This window comes from Mchenga conophoros, linkage group LG9, assembly GCF_057382185.1.
Source record: "Mchenga conophoros isolate Kocher_MC1m ecotype Shallow Benthic linkage group LG9, M_conophoros_male_GT1.1, whole genome shotgun sequence".
Lineage (NCBI taxonomy): Eukaryota > Metazoa > Chordata > Actinopteri > Cichliformes > Cichlidae > Mchenga > Mchenga conophoros.
Genome location: NC_140534.1, coordinates 16080826 through 16097473, shown reverse-complemented (window position 1 = coordinate 16097473; position 16648 = coordinate 16080826). Strand labels below are relative to the sequence as shown.

At 41.5% G+C, this 16648-nt stretch overlaps 1 protein-coding gene and 2 long non-coding RNA genes across 4 annotated transcripts in view; 2 read left to right on the top strand and 1 right to left on the bottom strand.

Annotated features, from left to right (window-relative positions):
• Positions 1-353: 353 nt before the first annotated feature.
• Positions 354-1778, top strand: LOC146567092 (uncharacterized). The gene is made up of 2 exons (XR_014893759.1): positions 354-933; positions 1521-1778. It is a non-coding gene; the product is annotated as an uncharacterized LOC146567092 (long non-coding RNA).
• Positions 1779-2345: 567 nt separating this feature from the next.
• Positions 2346-16648, bottom strand: part of LOC146567091 (uncharacterized) — a 29465-nt gene continuing 15162 nt past the window's right edge. Inside the window, exons 1-2 of one of the 2 annotated variants that reach the window (XR_014893871.1) lie at positions 3245-10067; positions 2346-3131 (exon numbers count right to left, since the gene is read on the bottom strand). This is a non-coding gene — a long non-coding RNA (uncharacterized LOC146567091). Of the gene's footprint in view, positions 3132-3244; positions 10068-16648 lie in introns of those variants that run through there. The other variant, XR_014893870.1, reaches the window with a different exon arrangement.
• LOC146567090 (cadherin-10-like) overlaps positions 10214-16648 on the top strand; it is a 74060-nt gene continuing 67625 nt past the window's right edge. The window contains exon 1 of the mRNA XM_085286699.1: positions 10214-10352. The gene's annotated coding sequence lies outside the window, so the exon portion shown is untranslated. The remainder of the gene's footprint in view (positions 10353-16648) is intronic.

Sequence of the window (16648 nt, the reverse complement as noted above, 5' to 3'; positions counted from 1 at the left end):
ATATCAAAGGTGTATCTCCTAAAAATCTCAGACGTGTTCGAATCAGAGTAACCTCAACCTCAAGGTCAAGGTCAGAGGTCAAGTTTTCTGAAAGTTTTGTGAATGCAATAACTCGAGAAAGAAGTCACCTAGGATTTTGAAATCGATACCATAGGCGCATCTACTAAAAACCTTGACCTCAAGGTCAGAGGTCAGTTTTTCTGAAAGGTTTGTGAATGCGATAACTTGAGAACAAGGCGACATAAGATTTTGAAACTGATAGTGTAGGTATATACTAGGGCGCTGAGGGGTACCTCTTCCCGCGCCAGTATTTTCTATCTGTAACACGATAGAAAAATACATTTTGAATTCATTCTAATAAAAACTTGGGATGTAGATTGAGGTCAACGGTCAACCTCAAGCTTTATTGGTCACAAACTGACAAAAAAGCCTTATAACTTAGAAACTCCATTTCTTTCATGTGTGGTGGGCATTGTCGGAATATAAAGTACGCTCTAAATATTTAAAATATCATGTCACATTTGATCTCTGACCTCTTCTTCAAGGTCAATAGACTGATCTGAATGTCAAAGTGATAATAATGCTATATACACAGCAAATTCAAAAGTGTTAAATGTTTTGGTGTTAATAGTCTTCTTGCAAAAGTTGAGTTAATTTTACTCTAAGCAGAGTCACATTCTTTTAATGTAACTCTGAGGTGTAAAATGATAGTAGTTAAAATCGAGTGTTAAAAATGAGTGTTTCTATGTCAAATCTGGAGGTGTTACAATGGAAACATTAACTCTTGACCTCTTAACTCTGAACTCCTACAGGGGCTATGACACCAACAGAGTAAATTCACAGACTCCGCCCCCAGCACGGCTTCAATCGAAGCTGAAGTGAAGCCGTTTCAGAACATTTTGCTCTACATATTCGAGTTGTTTGCCATGCTTGGTAAGTCATTTTTTCAAATATTGTTTCAATTATTATTATGAGCTTTTACTTCTGTGGCTCTTTGGAGTTGAGACAAAGCTGTGTGGAAGGCAGTAGCCATGTTGCTCGGTGATAGCATAATATTCTGTTTTAGCTAGCTGAAAGGTATTGTTTGCGGGCAAATACCACAGCCTTGAAAAAAAGCTTGCATGTGAATTTTCAGTCAAACTTTTGGTCAAATACACCTAAAACAATGTCTAGAATGTGAAATGTTGGTATAATGGTGCTACTTGAAGCCTGAAAACGATCGCCCATAAAAAAAAAACGAGCAAACAGCAGTAGCAGACGTCCTGACTGGGTTCTACGTTAGCATAGATCCCTCCAGAGTTTTGTGCACACGGTTTGGGTAAAAATGAAAAAGGTTGAGGTTTTACATTTAGTTCAGTATTACCTGTTGCCTGTGTCTTTGTCTTTTGGGAAAATACTTTACACAAGTAATGGCTCAAAGAGGATTCCTTTTTTTTTTTTTTTTACTGTGCTGCAATTGTTTACTGGATTATTTGTGCCGTTAATTAGTGTCAACTAATTTTTATTCAATCTCCGCACAGGATATGCTTGTGAAGATGGAATATGAGGGAGAGCAGAAGTGCGTTGAAGTTCCACAAAGGGATGAATGAAGGACATGCATATTGTATTGAAGAAATAAGTGATGAGAATGCTGTTATTTGCATTTACCAGCTCACCTATGTCAGACCTTTTGATAAACAAAATTCTAATGAAAGTGAGAACATGTATACTGTTACATCTTTCAGAAAATGTTTTGAAATTGTGGTGCACAGTTCAGAATAAATGTTTTTCAAAAACCATTGCATCTTTTTAGTAAATGTTTATTTCCAAAAGAAATTTCTAGAAGTTCAGAACAGTAAAATTCCTGCTTTTTAGAATGAATTAGAAGATAACTCTTACGTAGTTAAACTAAAATACTCTTTGAGAGTTAATATATAAACTCTTAACACCCAGTGTTAAATTATCAACTCCAGACAGATTTGGTGTTTAACACTAAATTAGAGTTAATGTACCAACTCTCCAAAAAGAGTTAAATTAACACTCTCTGGTGTGGACCCATATAGACACTTTAATAGTGTTGAAATCAAATCCGACAGTGTTAATTTGGACATGCTGGATTTGCTGTGTAGAGCTTTTTAAAACTAGGTTTCTTACTGCTGTTGTTTGTATTGATAATATACAAGCACATAAGGAATGAAATACATAATGATCTGAATACATTTTTGAAGAAGTAACTAGTAACTATAATTAATTACTTTTTCAAAGTACACTGGGTTTGAGTGCCTTAGTGCATAAGAATAAATGAGAAACAGGTTTTGTTTTCACACACTTATAATAAAGGTAAAAAAAGAAAAACAGTCTTCAAATCAGTTATATGCATATTTTATTTTCGCCTTTCTAAAATAACTGACGCTGCTCATCTTAAACTGTAATTAATGCTGGTGAAGGAAGAAGGATAGCAAGTGGGACATCTTTGGCAGCATGATTTTTTAGCAGAGATCAACATGGCAGAGAGTAGGTTTAGCCTGCACACGTTGGCACTGTCAAAAGTCACAAAGCATAAATAATGTTCACGCGTAATAGTTTAAAACCACATGCTCATCAAAAGCTTGCAGATTTGGTGGAACTCCCTTGTTTTCGGTCTCAAGCCAAGCATCCATCGTTGATTTGAAGTGTAAAGCATTAACAGTCCAAACAGGAGGCAAAGTACTTGAGGTAACCTCTTGAGACAATCCATGAAAACCTCCCTCAGAAATGACGTCAGTAGACGCTGGATCAAGGTGGAGAGGATGTGGAACGTTAGACGTTAGTGTCAAAAGCCTTTTTAAAAGCAAACCAAACATTATAGCAGATGATCAGTTATTAAACAGCTTCCACAGTAACCATGTTTATACTTTTAAAAAACCCCAGCTTGAAACAAACTACAAGGAAGATTTTTTTTTAAATGAAAGAGTGATTTAATACTGTTTTTCCTGTTTAGCTGTTATTCATCCACTTGAGTCCAGTAACCGAGGGAGGCTAAATCATTTATTGCTGGAGATGAACAAAGTCAACTGTGATTTGGAGCATTCCCACATCCTCTTCGCGTTGGTAATTGGACAAATCCTCCCTGGTGGCTGCCTCCCGCTCCTCCTGGTGGAAACCCTGAAGTGCTTTACGAAAAATAAAAGATATAAAAGAGGAGTAATTACTATACAGTTGCTGTCTACTTTTGTGTTGAACTCGTGTTTATATCAATCTCTTTGTCTAACTCTTCATAACACACCTGCAAATACAAAGTAAACTTGTATATAACTGAGGCCTTGTAGTACAACGGTACACATTCCTGTCACATCTGGTTTGTAGAACTGAACAATGAACAAGCAGAGCACAAGTTTATGACACACTCAAAAGCTACGGCAAAAAAAGGCTTGCAAAGACAACACAAAACACCACAGTGTGACAGTGAAGCTAACAGTTAGTAACTGGAAAATCCCCAGGTTTAATGCTATAAACAGCAATTAACAACAACTCCTCAGATTAACAAAAAGAACAAGAAAAAGGAAATACTTTATTTGCCCCATATTTGGAAAATTCAACAGCTTAAATGATGATATAAATATCCTAAAGAGTTACTGCATATAATAGGAAAGATTTCCTGTGTCTGTCCTTGTTCAGTGCTCTGCTGCCTGTTCAGTAAGTATTAAAGAAGAGAGTCAGGACTGGCCACAGGCTGAGGATAACGTCTCCTCTACCACAGCTTCAAAGATGTCCATTTTGCAACCAATGATAGAGCCAGCCTTCCTAATCAGTGCTTTCAGTCTGTCTGTGTCACCGGCTCTGATGTCACTCCCTCAGCAGACCATAGCAAAGTACACTATGTTTGCTACAGAGAAGCAATGGGAAATCTCCATTTTGCTGCAGAACAGGTGAACAGAAATGGAGACAGCACAGTCCCCTGTGAAAGTCCTGTAGAGCCCATCACCAAATCAGAAAAGCACTGAATTTTTTTAGATTTTAATCTGCTAAGATGCTTAAATTACCCCCACTCTCTCCACTCCCTCCTCCCCAACCAATTGACAGTTAGATACAATATTGAAGCCATATTGGTCCAATGACTGATCCCAGGTTTGATCTTCAGTCCTCAGTCATGCCTACCTGAGTGTAATGAAGCAGTAGCAAAGTCACAGATACCACAGATAACATGAAATTTGATTATTATAATCTTTATTCAGATTTATATTTCTGTTTTTCTATTTAGCAATAGCTAGCTAGATGTGCAATAGCATGTGTAAGGTTTGTTTCAAAAGCCCAGAGGGACTGTTAAACCAAAGCAAGAACAGACGCAGCTATTGGAGACCGCATGGAGAGCGCCAATCTGCCGGCGCAGCTTTGGGCTTCAGTGCCTCAGCTGTCCGAGCTGGACCTGCAGTGGGACTACACTGGCATGCAGTGTTCCAACATGCAGCTGCACTCCACTCAACTGGGACTCCTGGACAGCCAGCGGACTGCAGCAGGGCCTGTTCAGTTCACTACTATTAATACAGTATAATGTGGCAAATGATTTGTACTCATAACAATCCAAATGATATATTTTAAGACAGTTCCACATACTGTATGTCCTCCTTTGGCAATAAATGTCCACCTAATATTTCTGATCTGTCCATAACGAATACGTTTCTCCTACTACTTTAATAAAAAACTACAACTACACTTCTTTACTACAATTCCCAGTTGTTTACTTTTTTTCAAAATCAAACTACAGACTTCTACTTGCGACTCCTTTTTTAATGATTTGTGTCTTTGTTAGGAGCCTGTGGACACACTGTTGATTTCATTCTTTTAATTATCTGGGTTGCCTCTTTATTTTTACAGATCTGAATCCATTGCTAACCCTTCAAGAGCTCAGATGTGTAAATGAATACACAGAAGGCTTAAATCTAACCAACAACCAAACAACCACAGCCAGCCAAATCGCCAACTGTAATGAGTTTACAAAAACAAGATAAGAACTCATGCTGAAAGGAGGAGGGGGAGCCTGTGCTGGCGTGACGGCCTGGAGGACTGAGGATGGATTGGTTCACTGCTTGTAGATTGGCGGTATAACCATAGCTCACTGTGTCCTCGTTTTTTTCTGTCACTTTCAGATAGACCCTGGCAAAGCCAGACACAGATTAATGAAGTATGGGTGTCTATAAACACAGAAGCAAAGAGTCCTGGCAATTCTTTTTTCTTTTTCTTTTCCTGACCAATCCTAAAGTATCTCTGCTGTCAGGTATAATAGGAGCACAAATTTCTACCGAGGCTGTCCTCCACATGCCTTGTCTAACTCCATGCCCTATAAATGTCATTTTCCTGTAAAATAACACACAAGGATGAATATCTAGGCTTTCTCTTCTAATCTATTCTGTCCTTTACAAGGCAGCTGTTGCACACATTTTCACAGCAGTATGTTTCTTATTTGCTCATTTATATTAAATACAAAGATCACAAAGATCAAAGCAAAAAAGCGCATTTCCACATTAATATAACAAGTAAAGATTTGTCAGAATTGGTGTTTGCAGACAGCTTCTTACTGTTGTGATGTGTTTATGGAGGCCGGCTGTTAAATAATCTGCACAAAATACAGAGGCAATGGTGCAGTCAAGGGCAGCGGTTATTCATCTCAGGCTGATCTCCTGATAGAACATGATGCCAAATGCAGACATCCCTTTGGCTCACTGCATTTTGCGCTATAGGCAAGAGTTTGATGTTTGGTTGAGAGGACAGGACAGCAGCAAAGTGGATGCTTGGAGCACTTCCAGGGATTAAACTCATGAATCTAGCAGCAGCCAGTGGTCATCGTGACACAAACACTGCATGGGTGGTAACGTGTGCACAGCGTGGGGTCTTAGGCTTGGAACATAGAAGAGAGAGAAAGAGGGAGAAATTTGAAACCATAAAACCATAAACGCCTGCAGACTTTTCTCCCATCTCCCACATTTTTATTATAAATGACATATGCTTTGTGGCGCTTGTCTTGCTAAAGCTTCATTAAGTGTTGTGAAAATTATGAGACACAAATGATAAATAAAAGAACAGGCTGTGCATCTCTGGGCTCTCTTCTTGATGTATTTTCACCCCTTGAAGCCTCGTTTGTGAAGTCTTATAAACGTCTTGAATATATCTACTAATTTTTCCTGTACTCCTGTTACCTCATAACTTAATTATCCTGTTATGTCAAAAAATCATACTTTGTTTACTTGTATATCTCATCATCACAGCACTGCTTTCATGACTTCGTCGCTTAATTATGGGACTGATTATAGTTGGAGTGTCTGCCTTTGTTGCACCTTTATGACAGTGAAATCTTCCACAAATATTCAAATTCATCACTTTATTTCACTGGAAAGTCTACACTTGAATTAAACTGCATTTATGTTGAATGTAAATAGCAGCTGAAGAGTTGCACATAGTTACAGCATAATTAGATTGTGATTTAATATATTTTATGTTGTTTTTTTTTATTGCATTCAGTGCACATACCAGCATTTTACATGTACCTCAAAGCCTTTGGAATATAATAACATATTCTTTACAACATCAGCCTTTGCATTGCCATTTGGTTTGTTCCTATTGAGGTATTGCAGACATGTGACCACTAACCGCGTGACTTCACCATTTTCAAGGCGTGACAGTCATGCTGTTAATGTAGGATTGCGTATAGAAGGTCAGACAGGCCTAGAGAGTGGAAGCATGTATTTCCCAATCAACTAATATTATATAAACCTTCTCGTGATTGCTTTCGTCACTAGCAGGTAAGTAGTTAGCACATGTTTTGCTGAGAAACATAAAAAAACTGCAGCCAACCTTGACAGTCCACTAGCAACCAAAGCAATCAGCAGCTTCTTTGCAACTGATTCCATCCAGTGAGAGCCAGAAACCTCCTGGAACCACTGCCAGCCAGCAGGGAATGCAGTTTTTTCATAGCCACCAGTGATTGTAACATGTCCAATATGATAGTGAACTCTCGAGCAGTGTGTCTATGGCGTCACATGAGAAACCTCAGTAGACAGTAAAACAGATGAATGCTTCTGAGCCTGAAAATTTGAGCCTGCAGGGGGCGATATCTGTGGCTACAATAAGGCTTCCAGTCCCATTGAAGTCTATGGGAAAACAGCTCTTTGCTTTTAATTCTGTAAACACCTTCCTGGTGGGTTTTTGGGTTTCATACTGTACAAGACAATTATTTTGTTATTTTATTGACTCTAAGGGCCAGACAAAATGACCGTGTGTGTTGTTGTTTTTTTAGCCAGATGTACCCCTTGCTCAACACTAAGATGGTGAGAATACTACACAGCGGCTTCATAATGGGACTTCCTGTGGGTGACATCATGGTATAGCTACATTCATCTTTTACACATTCTATATTAAAACTAAATCAGAATCAGCTGACTTAAAATCCTAAATTTAACATTTAGAGAGAGTTAAAAAAAATATTGTCTAGAAGTGTTTTTACAAAGCTAGAAGATGAATCAGGTATTACACAAGGAAACAACTAGAACAAGGACCTACTTTACACCCATAAAACTTCACTGAATTTTTCTGCATTTTTTGAATTTTTCTCCAATGAAATACTAGAAGCTTATTTCTACTACTTTATGTTCTAGACACTAAACTTGTGCAATCTTTCCACTGAAGCTTTGATATAGTCCATGACTGTGACTCTTGGGGTGGTTATAAAAAGGATTTGGTTGCATTTTGTAAGAGATCGCTTGTGTTTTTCAACCCTGAAAAATTTCCATGCTTGTCTCCTGTATTTAAGAAGTTATGAGAGCTCAAAAACAGTGGATAAATAAAAGCACCCAATTCTTTGATTCACTTTGAGGGTCTGTAACTTGGACATTTTAAAAGCGTGAAAGTTACATTTTGCATGGATTTTTCAAGTAGACTAAAGTTATTGTACAAAATAAGCAATAGATTCTGATGGGGTTCGATTTGACTGACTTTATATGCCACATATGTTATAACAAGTGTCCTTATGTACTATAATAGTCACAATAGGACAAATAAGTGTACTATAGTCACCAAAAAACAAGGGTCAGTTAATCTGGTTTGTAGATTTGGTTACCCATTTAGATTTTTCATATGTGATTCCCAGATTTGTTTGTGTTTGTGTGTTTTTCCTTACTGAGCTGCTCATTGTGTTATATTCAGCTCTACACATGTTCTAATATTTTATTCAGATTTGTATTTATCGAGCTCGTTTTAAGTATATTAATTGTGCCCCTTCTTTGTGTGTCTTTTTAAACCTGTTGAACCTATTGTGCTTTTTTATGGCTCTTCTTTTTTGCTATTTTGTTATAGGCCGTGCTTAATATTTTGGCTGCTGTCATACAGGATACCCACCACAACCATCGCCACCATTACAGCCACTTTTTTTTGTTTTAGTATAAAAATATCTCATTTTATCTCTGTTGTATCTTACGCTAGACAACCAAAAGAAGTGAAGCTAGCCAATGTTTCAGCTTAGCCAAGCGGGGCGCCATTAATATTTACATCCTGTCACGCTCTCCTGAGCACGAGCCACTCATCACGAGCAGAGGTATGCTCCCTGCTGCGGAGTGATAAGATTGAAGGGTGTTGGTAGAAAGAAAATACTTCCTAAATGAAACCGCTTACTGAAAGGTTTGTGGATATTTTGGAGTAAAAGGGTCATGATTTTTTAAAATGTATTTTTGTGACGATTTGAGCGCCACAAGGTGAGTGCCATTTACTTCCATTATATTCAAGAGAAGGCCGACATCCCTAGCAGCGGAAATCTTCAAAATTGGGCAACTCACGCCAAAACAGTCTAAATCAATAAATAGCACCGCAGACCAGGGGGAAATATACATGTGATTTAATAAATGTATTTATTTGTTTCTGTAATTTATTTTTTGTAGTGAAGTGGCCTTACAAAAAACGCCTTAATGGAAAACTGTACATCCTGCAAAGTTGTTTTGTCAAGCGAAATTTATTTTTTAAAGCATCTATTGAGCTGCAAAAGCTCAGTTTAGCCCATTTTTCTATTTGCAGTAGTGCTCTTATGCTTGAGCACTTCCCACTTGATTGTGCTCTTAATTGAGATATATTTAGAAATGCTAAAATCGTGTCTTGGCCGGTTGAACACATAAACCTCCCCAAATATAAGTCTGACATGATTAGTAGCAGATCAGCGGACCACACAGATTAAGTTTTCTTTTCAAGGTAGGAGAGGCTCTCGCAATGTTTGTGCCCACCAGCGAAACAGTTACTCTGAGAAAGTTTAGTTACAGGCTGATATATGTTTCCCCCCTCCCAAATATCGCTATAGCTGATATTTGGGGAGGTCATAGTGTTTTAAACTGGATTACAGACTCTGAAATGACCACTGAGTTGAAGTGTCAAAAAATGAAAATAATAACCTTTATAAAGGTAGGGTTCATAGCAGGGATGCTGTATTAGATTGAGGTTTTAATATTAGAAGCCTCGACTAATAATAATAATAATAATAAGGACAGTCCTGCGGTAGCATTTAATCGTGAGGTATTAGTGGTAGAAACAGCAGTAAAGTCAGGCTGCTATTAACAGAAGTGCCTTAATAGTAAGTGTATGGTGATTGTTGCAGCAGCATTATTCAGTTCATAGAGTTGATTCATAGCCATACTTTAAGTACATTTACATTTGCAGCTCTGTTGGACGCACAAAAGAAAATACATGCATATTATTGAATTTATCATAAGCATAGTAGCTGTAGGCTTAATAGGGACATATTAAGACACATGCTAATTTGCCCTGGCATGACACTTGAGTTCACACAGTTACTCACATTTAATTAGCTATTGTAATAAGCCGTGATCTGTGGTTTACACGGTTTTAAAGGAAGCAGCGAGCCTAACTGGATGCTTTCGCAAATATAAAGATTTATTGATTGACTCCCAACCCGCAGTCAACCTATGACTTTGCAGCTGTTAATCACGGGGATTATGCAGATGCACAAATAAAACATCAAGCTTATTAATAAACTTGAACGCGCTCGCCCCACCGGAGCTCCTAATCTCCCCCTTTCTGCCATCTTCCTTTTGTTTAGTTTTTTGTCGGAGTGTGGCACTGTTTTTTTCTTTCTTTCTTTCGTTCGTTCTTTCTTTCTTTCCTCCCCTTCTCCCTTTCTGCTGGGGACTTGTGAATGGCAGCCAATGGGAGGGTTGAGTCCCCTCAGCCTCTCAGCCTCCCTGACATCCACAGCGAGAAGTGATGCAGCGCGACTGAGACGCGCAGTTGAGGTGGAACAACGGGCAACAAAAAAGCTGCAGCGAACGGATACACACTTGGCTCCGACGTGCGCCTTCAACACCCCGGGAACATTTCCTCCCTAGAATAAACTTCATTATCAGGTGAGCTTTGCTTGCAACTTCTCTCCGCCGGTGGGAAATTGTCTCATTTGTGCCCGATTCGCCGCTCGAACAGTTACTTCTTGTCTTTGCGGCGCGCTGTATTGTCCGAGTCGGGGTTAATTTATATTGGAATATGACCAAAGCGAATTAGTCGTGTCGCCTTTATAAGACGGTTTCCTCTTGTATGGATTGTAATGAAATCGCAAGTGGGGCAAAAAAAAGAAAGAGAGAAAGAAAATCCATATTTGGAGGAGACTAATTAGTGGGGTAACTTCGGGCTTTGAATTGGAAATGAGTTTGAATCGAAGTTATTTGTATGCACGTCCAGAGCCTGCTCATTCAACTTATATCGGGGGTCAATCTGTGGCCAGTGGGTTCTTTAACTTTTCTGTTTCGTGAAAGGGCTCTGTGCGCAATTCTCATTCATTTTTGTGGATGTAGAAAGGAAGCGTGCTCCTCCCGGTACAGAGGTCCTCTGCGACGCATTTTCCCTTCTTTTTTGCCCTGTGATGCGATCATGCAGGCCTGGGCTCTCAACGCACCTTTGCCTTTTATTCTGTCGCGTATGAAACTTCACCCCAACCCAACCCCCCACCCCGACGCTCGCGTGAATCTATCTGTGAAGATTCCCTTTTTTTCCGCCCCTCTCCACCGATGATCGCGCTGAAGCCAGTGGCAAATCCACGGGATGCGAATCGATGCAGGTGGGACAGCATGCTCTGATAAAGGCGGATGACTGTCTATCTGCGGCCGCCTGCAGTCGCACTGTGATGCTCTGCTGCCTCTTCTTTTTTTTTTGCTCTGCTGTTAGAGATCAGCTCAAAGGCCTTGCTTTCTTTTCCTCTTTCTGGGGGAGGGCACTCCTGGAGTTGACTCAAGTTTTCTAAAAACAACATGTCCTCCAGCGTTATTGACAACAAGATGATATCAGTGATGTGGCTTTAAATATTTAATGGATTCGCTGAATAATGCAGGCAGGCTATAAAGGGATTAACTTGGCTGTTTTACTCCAAACTTGCAGGTATCGACATGGTGATGGGGTAGAGGTGTGGTGAATCCAGTAGCCCCTGCACAATCCTGAAAATTGAATTCTGTGCTTGGAAAAGTTTCGCCATCCTTTCCTGTTTGTCTGCAGATTGCTCCATGTTAGTTATTGCTCTGGCTTAAAGTAAGCCTGAGGTAATATGCCTGAAGGCAGCCAAGAAGTTGTTTGGGGGAGTTGTCAAACTACCCGGGGAATATTCTGCAATAAGCACGCCTCTTCACACATGCTTTTAAAATTACAAACAAGAGCTCCTCTTATCCGAAGATAAGGGAGAAAAAGAAAGAAAAAAGCTTTACATCTGAAAATAGTGGGTTAACTTCGCTGCTTGCCTTTTTACAGGAACAACTTCCCACCTGTTTCTATATAGCACAAAGCAGCGTGGTGAAAGGAGATTGTCTTAGCCAGAATAGCTTCTGTGGTCCAGGTTTTTCATTTGCTGGTTTGAAGTTTTGAGATGAAAGGGACAGAGTCGAATCTGTGGCTGATCAAAGTCAAACAGAAAACATGGCAGGTACTGAATATTTAAAGGCTCTGCAAACAGTCTGTATGTGTGCATGTGTGTGGAGATCATACAGTACATCATGTATGTGTTTATCGCGCCGGCTGCGCTGGAGCTTCGCATGAAGACATTTTTAAGCGATATTGCTGAACTGGTTTGACAGGCGGAGGGGGGATAGACATATTCCAGCCATCAGCATTTTCTAAAGCAGAGCTCAGATTACAATAGACAGCCCCTCACATTTCATCTCCCTCTTCTCCCACATATATCTCTCCTCTGTGGGGCATGTGCAGCAGCTCAGGGGCTATTCCAAAAAGCTCCAGTCTCACTCTGCCGGCCGGCTCCTGTCTGTCCCTGTGAGCGCTGACGTCACCGGATGGTGGGTTTACCCGATGGCCAGACGACGATGACCGGTGACCTGAGCTGATTACATTATTTGTGCTCCAGATGGGCAGCATCATTTTGATGTGTCCTGCTCGTAATATTGAACGGTTCTAGCCCTCTCTGCAGTGGCATCTGGAGCTAATAAAATCACATCCCAGCGGTCTGTGCTGAAGCACCCTTCGATCCCCTATGGTGATCTCTGCGGCCCTCTTTTCCTCTCCTGTGAGCGTGTTTGGATACTTGTGGGCATTTGTTGAGCCTGCGTGCACGGCGAGTGGCTCTAATGTGTGTGTGTGTGTGTCCGTCTGTGTGTGTGTGCCTCGCTTACGAATGTTTGAAGTCAGAGGCAGAGAGCACCCCTGGGCATTGTAGTTCAGTAGATGCACCTTGATTGTTTGAGTGCATTAGTCACGGTCTGTATGATGTGATAATAAATCATGACGTTGTTTGTTCTGCGAGTGCTCCGGGATTCCTCCTAAGATTTTCTTGTGCCAAATATTTATCTGGAGTTGCTTCTTTCAGTGCCAGCCAACTAGGTCTCTCTGTTTTTCTTCTCTTTTTCTCTTCCTTTCAAATCTGAAGTTTCCCCCCCTTCCACTAAATACGTGACGCTGTCTTTTATTTCTCCAGGCTTCTTGTGACCATTAGAGCAAATTTTCTGCTGCCACAATGGTGACTTCTTAACTTGCTCCTTTACTAATGAGACAGATTCCCTTCAGAGACGCCTATTTATGGAGCCGTCAGATCCGTAATTGCATGGAAACCAAAATAAGGCGAGACGCGTGTTTCTCACCCACAGACTCACAGAGAAGGCAGGAATTTGTGACGTCTACTTCTGGTTATTAGATTCGTATTGTCAGGGTCCGCCCTCACCTTGCCTCTGAAGGTCAACCTGAGCCTCAGAGTGAATTTGCTATGACTAAAAAAGACACAAGAATTAGATGGGATACAGTTAAGCCACGCGAAGGCTGCTTCTCGACAGGTTTCAGCTGAAGGGATTTGCGAGCTGGACGATGGCCAGGAGGGTTGAACATCCCTATAGAGTCTGTATAAATCCCTCCGAAAAAGGCCTATTCTCCACTCTGTGTGCTGAGAAGATAAATCCACACAGATCTGACAATTTATACCTCACTTAACAATGACTAATTATCACTTCCTGCTTCGTGTAGGAGAACACCAATTACACAGAAATATACTCCTAAATCTGTTTTCAAAGTGGTTGGACAGAGATGTGGTATGTGTGTGTGTGTGTGTGTGTGTGATGTAATGCACATTGCTGGATGAAGCTGATAGTAAAGAGCGCATGAACTTGTGATAAAAGACGAGTGCAGCTTTTTACAGTATGGCACAGTAGGACGGATGTGACTATGAAATCACTTAGATTCGTGTCTTTGGGGTGGGAGACGCAGTAAATCACTGCCAATGTTGAATAACGCAGTCTGCCAACAGTTTTTTCATTTTTTTTGGTCCCTCTTCCCCCTCAAACTGTGGCTTGGCTCCACAGCTTTTCTAATTATGAAGTGGCTGAGAGATAGCTTCACAGCTCCGACACTATGTGGTGGTTGAGCTAACCGAATGGCAATCTAACTGAATTACCAACAAAGCCTGACAGACTTGTGGAGTTTAGCGAACGTATTTGCAAAAGTAACATCCTCACCTTCCTGTTCAGCCACGAAATGTAGACACAGATGCACAGGCGCAGGCTCACACACATATGGAAAGAGGCGCGCACACACACACACACACACAAGCACAAATGCTAGCAAACAAACACAGTACAAAGAGTGAAGGTGTACAGTTCTCCGCACGCTTCTCAGCACAATTTAACAAGATATATTAGTCACCCAGGAGGCAGCAGAAAGCCCGGCATCCACAGTGTGCAGCAGACTGCAGTCTGACAGTGGGAGATAGTGATTTACAACAAAGCCCCGTAGACCATGGCACAATTTCAGAGTTGCGGAAATGACACTGGTAAAGCAGGGGCATGAAAGTCTATCCACCAGCCACGTCTCATTTCTTACACCATTTGCCCTGGGATGGGGAGGGTGGAGAACGACGGGGCAGATGACAAATCCACTATTGTAGGTACCACACAATGAGTCGAGCCCAGGAGTTGAATTCTTTCCTGGATGTCATCGAAAATATGAGCAGAAACTGGATGGAGCCCACCTTCAAGGACACTGAACATTCCTTGGTTCTTAAATTCGAGGTGAAATCGATTTTTTGACCCAGCGAGCATACCGTTAGACTGCGGATTGGATTTTGAATTAAATCTCTATATCCAGTATGTGGGTGGGTGGGGGTGGAAAACAATAATCATCTAATAGTGGAAATCACAGATCCAGATCACTATCAAAATCTAATCAACCCTTCTCAGGCTTGAGGCTGATCTCTCTGGCAAATTTCATGGAAATTTGTTCGTGGGTGTTTCAGACACCACGCTGACATACAGATTAAGTGACAGAGGTGAAACTGTAGCTTCCTAGAGAGGTGAAAATTCACCCACAAATTTAAACCCCAAAATGAGTGCTATTTTGTCTTGAGAGGATCTTGCGTCATTTAAGAAAACTTGGTTAATCACAAGTAATTGTTCCATCCCTGGATGAATTCTTAGATTCTGTAATCTAGCTCCTTCGCCTGTGTTTAATTTAAGAAAACCCATCATGTAGGTAACGTCTTGTATGATGTGTGTGTTTCAGCGCTGCCTTTGAGGTACCTGGCTCAGGAGCGAGAGTGCGAGTGAGTGCAGTAGACAGATCGTGTCCGCAGGTCCTGCCTTTCCCTTCTAGTTGGATTCCTGTCTGTGCAAAGCCCAGAGGCTTAACTCTGACTGCAGTAAGAGGACTGAGGAACGCTAAACACTGTCTGGGGGAAGGCTGCTGAACATGACAGCTAGTTAATAAGTGTATGGAAGACGAGCTTGGAGGGGTGGAAGGGGTGGGTGGAGAGGGGCAAAATTGTCTGTCTGACTTTTGAGACTTTTGTGAAAGCAAAGGGAGGAAGAGGGGAGGATTGGTCAGGAGGTGGGTGGGTTTGGGGGGGTGGGAGTTGGTAATATTGACTGTTGGATGACGAGAGGGTAATAGGAGATCAGAGAGTCCAGCCACAGGACAAGGAGCATTAGCGCCTGACTGGAGTACAATGAAGACAGAGAAGGCAGTGAAGGGAAAGGGTCGAGTGGTGGATGAAATAAGGGAGAGTTGTAAAATAGGGAAGTGCAGAGAGGTATGGTGAGAGAAGGCAATAATGATGCTTACTTTACCCCTGCAAGGCAGCAGCAGCGAGAGCTGTCAGCTTCAGGCAACGCTGGCTGGTGGGACGCTGTTGGGATGCCTTGGTATGTTAACCCCCCAGACACCACTGACAGTACGTGATAGATCGCGGCTGCGTAATTACGCGTATGTGTCTGTTTGCGAGAGAGGGCGATGCTGAGGTTGTTTGTGGGCCTTCGTGCGTGCGTGTGCATATTGAGGTGTGTCTTTGTATGACTTTTAGCGTGTCAATTTTTCTTGGCAGCGGCGAAAGCAGAATGATGTGATTTTCCCCTTTAACAGCCTCCAGGAGTAATGATCCAGGTTATTGCAGATGACGTGTAACACCTCAACCCAGCGGGCATTGGCGCAGTAAAACCTGTCCTTATAGGTTAGGCTTCAGGGATGCTGTTGTCTTGGTGGCAGCACTGAGCGCACAATTCCTCTGTCTCCCAAACCTGTCACCTTCACATGGGCCCCTCCTTCTGTGGATAATGGTCTCCTGTCTATGTTGTGAATGATATCTGGACTCTATTGTGCGCCTGTTTCCTTCGCTGTGCTATTGTCCTGTAGAATGCCTTTGTGAGGTTTGTTTTTTTTCTTCTTCTTTTTCTTCCCAGAGAGCTACAATGTGCAGGCTGTATTCTGAGGTGCTGTAAATGAACAGGCAAACACATCAGCAAAGGTCCTATTTACTTTCAGTCTCAGGAGTGAAAAAGAGAGGTTTCTGCCATTGTTCTCCTACCTCTCAAAACATTAGGATGGTTCATTGTGAGCGAGAGAAATAGAAAGACCTCCGCACAAGCTACCTGTCGAATCAAAGTGTGTGCGCCGCCGTGGGACTGTATATTCCTCGGGGAAGGACACAATAGGAGCTTTCTGCTGCAACATGGGACACACCAATAACAGAACGCTGCTGTTTCAAGCTAAATAATACCCTGAGCGTCCCTCAGACATAAGGGGGAAACCTGTCCCCTTTGAGAAAAGGTCATTGTTTAAGACCCCAAGCAGCTGAACACTGTGCTCTGACATGAATAACTGACAAACAGATGTGTCACAGGCGCCCAATTACTGTTTGACGCCGCTGTCCGTCAAAGACAAATGGGCCAGGACCTGC